The following is a 6131-nucleotide window of genomic DNA, read 5'->3' on the forward strand; positions in this document are numbered from 1 at the left end:
ATCACTAAGGTGAATGCTGAGATCAACATGAAGCTTCTGAAAAAGCTCAACATTGACTAGTATCCATATGGAACATTCATTAAATCTGTGACGACCCGGAAATTTCCGACCAAATTTAAACTTTAATCTTTATATTATTCAGACACGATAAGCAAAGTTTGTTAAGTTAAATCTCAAGAATTTTAAACTGTGTTCATACATTCATTATAACCTCGACCAAATTCCGACGATTCACGAATCGTTATATATAAATAGATATGTATATGTATATATATATATTATAACTTGAGAATATTAATAAAGTATTAAACGTATAATACTTTACACGAACGTATTTGTTTCAATATGATTTTTGACGAAAAAATATATATTAAATGATTGAATTATCAGAACATTGAATTATGATTACAAGTCTCTGTTGAGAGGTCCACTATGATTTGAGAAAATCTATTCCTCTTAACGATATTCAGAATAATTTGTAAAGCTATTTATAAATAAAAACAAAAAGTGTCATTTACGAAAGTTAGACAAAAGTTAGTGGAGAATTGGTTTCCATAATATTCTATTAATCTATTTTCAAATGTACAAAGACGTTTTCAGTTTAAAAAGAACTTTATTATTAAAACGTATATAACTTTTATAAATATCTAGAATCACTTTTGACAACTCATTACTTAACCAGTATAATAAATATAACGATATTTATATTTTCTTTCATTAAATATATATAACGATTTAAATTAATATTATATATATTTATACGCGTATTATACATACATAGTTTTTTATACTTTTACTATACTTTAACTTTACCTTTACTTTACTTTTACTTTACTTTAACTTTAATAATTCATACTTTAATAATTCACTTTAATAATTCATACTTTAATAATTCACTTTAATAATTCATACTTTAATAATTCACTTTTATAATTCAAAAATCTATTATAAATAGAATTCAATAGGTTTCATTATTTCATAGAAACTTGAAAATATATTTCTCTAAACTCTCTCAATTGATATATATATATATATATATATATATATATATATATATATATATATATATATATATATATATATATATATATATATATATATATATATTTGCTCTGTATTATTTCAAGATATTATTAGTATACATAAAATATTACGACGGAGTGCTGTCCGAGTGATTTCAAAATAGTTTTTTTGAATGAGTCGAAGCTAAGGAAATTATGGGTTATAGCTATGGAGGTGATGGGTATGGTTCATGGGTATGCTCGTGAGGTCAATCTAGTGTTTATCATCTCCGTTGCGTCTACGTACTTTCCTGCAATATTGAATCTCAATATTGATACGTTCGTGAATCCGAGGCCAACCTTGCACTTATTAAATGACGTTATATGTATTTTTACTACGAAATACAGTATTGTGAGTTTCATTTGCTCCCTTTTATATATATTTTTGGGACTGAGAATACATGCGCTGTTTTTATAAATGTTTTACGAAATAGGCACAAGTACTAAAACTAATTCTACGTGGGTTTAAACCAGAAATATACCCTTAGCTAGGTAACATTAAACTACTTGTCTATGTACGGTAGGCGCGAATCCTAAAGATAGATCTATTGGGCCTGACAAACCCCATCCTGACTATGGGATGCTTTAGTACTTCGAGGTTATTTTAAACACACCTGATCTGGTGTACTTCAGAGGGTAAAACATGAACGTTAAGGCTTGTTACCGGGTGCCTACAACTTATAGAATACTTTTATACACTTGTGAGTGTACATATATTTATAAACGGAAATCTTGTGGTCTATTAATATATTGAAATGATTGTTATGATAAACCTATGAACTCACCAACCTTTTGGTTGACACTTTAAAGCATGTTTATTCTCAGGTATTAAAGAAATCTTCCGCTGTGCATTAACTCATTTTAAGGATATTACTTGGAGTCATTCATGGCATATTTTGAAAGACGTTGCATTCGAGTCATTGAGTTCATCAAGATTATTATTAAGCCAATTATAGTTGGATGTATTATGAAATGATGTGCATGCCGTCAACTTTCGTTGTAAAGAAAGTTTGTCTCTTAAAAACGAATGCAATGTTTGTAAAATGTATCATATAGAGGTCAAATACCTCGCGATGTAATCAACTATTGTGAATCGTTTATAATGTATATGAACGGGTCCTTTCAGTTGGTATCAGAGAGGTGGTCTTAGTGAACCAGGTCTGCATTAGTGTGTCTAACTGATAGTCGTTAGGATGCATTAGTGAGTCTGGACTTCGACCGTGTCTGCATTTCAAAAGTTTTGCTCATCATTCTTGTCGGAAATTACCTGCTTATCATTCTTAGTCTAGATACATCTTATTGCATTGATTGCATGAATAGTGTATAGACAAAATTCATATCTTAGCGTATCTACTAATTCATATCTTAGCGTATCTGTTACTGTAAACTTTGCCTGACATATTCCGTAAATTCCTCCGTAATCTACGAAACCTTTTGCTCTATATAATTAGAATACCACCCGATAGCCGGAAAATCATTTCATATCGAAAAATTATTTATTCAATCGTACGAAATGGAATTCGTCATTAGTTCAAGTCCCTCGGATTCCGAAATGGAATCCCACTCAAGTTCCGAAAGCAGTGTGACCGGAATGGATCAACCAATTAGTCATCATCTATTTTGGATGAATTGGGGATGGGTTCGTAGCCTCCTTAATCATTGGAGACAAGAAGAAGGTGATCCCTTCCATCCACCACATTGTCCTCTTGGCAAAGAACCTGAAGCACTTACCGGCGAACCTATCCGAAACACCATTTTCTCTCTTATTTCTAGAGTATCTCGTCACGATTACATACTACACCAAATTCTAGATTTTATTTATCCGCTCGTCCGAACCGACAATCACCCCGGTGTAATAGAAGAAGTCAACGAGCTTCGCGCTCGGGTAGTGGCTTTGGAGAATATGGTGCAAAGGTTACAAACACCAGCAGCACCACCAGCAGCATAAACAGTACCACCATCAGCAACACCAACAGTACCATCACCACCACCAACAACAACATCCACATCCCACACCGCAACATCACAATATGTATCTCAAACATCAAAGTCATACGCCCTGTAAATATCCAGGAATATCAACAACAACAAACGATGAAGTATTAATTCATAAACTTCATTGAAGAGATATCTCTGCGGCAGTTATGTAATCTCCAAAATCTTAGAGATTATTTAATTCTGACCGTAAATCGGATGAGTGAACGGAGATGGTAGAGTAGAAACTTTGATCGAAAATGGTGTACGATTTACAAGCTAGAATTGTTTTACCAACAGCATCAACAGGACCGTAGCATCATCAACACAGTCAGTGCCGTCAGTATCGTCAGAATCAACAGCACCTGTAACATCACAAACTCTGTCAGTTCAAGAATCATTGTGGACATCATTACGAATCAACAACAAATATATTGTATCAACGAGTTATGAAGTATTAACTCAATTCCAATCGAAAGATTTATATGTATATTTTATATGTATAAATTTTTAAACCATAATAAATCTTCCCGTACTAAGCTATTATGTGTGAATCTTAACTACTCAGTTAATTCATATTACAAATATGCAATGATGTACGTCCTTCGTCCGTAACTTAACCATCGTTTATTACAATCTCTGTCTCAATTCAATAAAAAATCCAATTTATAATAAATCAAGTGTATTATTCGAATATATGTTTGATTTTACGCTTTCATCATCGATGTACTCGAAACTTTTCAAATAACATCATTCGTACCTTGCGAAGTTCACAAGAATTTCACGAAAACCAACAAATAACAAAGTAATGATTCATAATTTCAATATTATTGAAGAAATACTTATGCAATTTATAAAGTTTTAGGGATTACTCAATTCTAGTTCCAACCATAAAACAAATGAGTTTAATTTAATATTAACTCATTAAATCTATATTACATCTAAAGAAAATATACACATATATTTTCATAAAGACTGTAATAAACTTCTTTTGTACAAAATATTAATTGTGAAATTTTTTTTACGGGTAGGTAATACCCGAGAGATATATAAATTCACAATTAATATATTACATTTTTCGAAACTGATTCAGCAATCATCAACTATACTCCCTACTTTCACAACAATATCCATTCTTTCATATAAATCAAAACAATCATACTCATTCAAATTCAATTACATATTCTGATTTTGAAATCGCATAATTCAATTCGAAATATAACCAGTATCATCACTCTTAGATTCCTATATCTTTCAAAGCTATACTTTGACTTCAAAACTGTGTTAGAACATCATATGTATTAACGATTACAATATGTGCTCAAACCCTTCGAAATTCCTGAAGACACTTCAACTAAGGAACAATCGAGATGATGATCCAACCACATGTTACCCACAGTTATACACCTGAAAAACTCTCAAAACCCAAGTCATAGTTCGACACGTATCCGTGTTAGACCCTTTGGCATTTACTAGCTAAAATAACTTTTCAATTCCGTTTCAAAATAGACAGTTTTGTCACAGCTCCAGTAAGTCAACTTCGACTTCTCAATCAAAACAGTCTTATTATAACCTCGATAGATACGTTGCCCTTTCGCCAACGTTACCGGGGAATCGTTTATATTCACCACATTAGCAATAAACTTACCAACAACTTCACTGATCTTTGACTTTCCAAAAAAAAATCATTATAATTATCGAAACCCTATCATATACTGATTCGTACCTTATAACAAGAATTGCCATACCAATTATTGAGAATTGGCAATCAGTATTTTGAAACCTCACAGCATGTCTACATCAACAATTACATATACACACAACGTCTACCTCCAAGACTTACATTCTTTGAATGAGAAATTTCTAAAAACACCCTAAACTGCGAATCAGTTCTCGAAATTTTGAAAAATACTGATGAAGCAGCAAAAACTGTAAATGACCTTAACAGTAAAAAGTTGGATGATAAAGGATAGTATATTGGCAAAGCTCAGAAAAAGAGAAGCTTTGGAACTGGAAAACGGATTGAGCAAAGTATGAATGAGGCTGTGGACAAATCACAAAGGCTGAACCTGCCTTCAAAGAATCCAAATGATTCAGTACTTGCTGAAGTCATTAACGAATACCTTGCTCCTGACTCTAAACCCTTGCGGACAATATCCTTCATCATCCTCTGATATTAGACATTCTAAGATATCATCGTATCTTTCATTATAAATATCATCCATACTTCTGAAGATATTTTTATAATTATTCTTATCTGAAATCATTTACCTCTTCGCGCTATCTGTATTATATCATAAAAGAAAGTATTTTAGTTTCTAAATTCTGAAACATTCGAGTTTAAAATAGGAATATTCTTGAAGAAGTGTTGGGAGCTGAAGCATGAGTTAGTATAATATAATGACACTTGATCAACGTGATTATATTACAGTAATTCATGCGGAGTTTCTAAATGAAACATGATGATTCACAGATCATAACGTCATCATGTGCTATGTTACACGACTCTTGTATTCTCTTTGATCTCTAAATATCAAGAAAATATTTCTTGATGATTCGGCCTTTTCCGAGGTATTCTGGTAATTTGACAAGTCAAGATCGTGTCATTACAATTTCCTTCCTAGAACATTAACAATGTTCATTCCGAAATTTATATCTGCGAATTCTGGACCATTACAAGCGGTGCTTAATCGCAAGAAGAAGAAACGGAAGGACAAAGCTCCGAACTAGAAATGAGAGTATAAATCATAGAAAATAGAAGAGAGCATTAACTGTGGATGACAATGATTATAGAAGAAGCAAGGACTTTGAAATATAAGGGAAGATATAAAACCCAACAACAACCCAGAAATCACAAACCGTATATATCAATGCATATAGCAATATAAAGACACGGGAGAACTAAAAACACTATAAAACCAAGAGTATAGTAGAAGTAAATAGATTCTTCCGAAGGCAGATGAAAAAGAAGAGCGACAGATATGAAAGTGAGGAGTATATCAAGAATCAGCACTGGATGAAGCATATTGATAAATACTTTAAAATATGAGTTGAGAAGCTGTGAGTTGTAAGAAAACAAATGAGGTGGATTTATAG

The sequence above is a fragment of the Rutidosis leptorrhynchoides genome, chromosome 5 (assembly GCF_046630445.1).
Source record: "Rutidosis leptorrhynchoides isolate AG116_Rl617_1_P2 chromosome 5, CSIRO_AGI_Rlap_v1, whole genome shotgun sequence".
Lineage (NCBI taxonomy): Eukaryota > Viridiplantae > Streptophyta > Magnoliopsida > Asterales > Asteraceae > Rutidosis > Rutidosis leptorrhynchoides.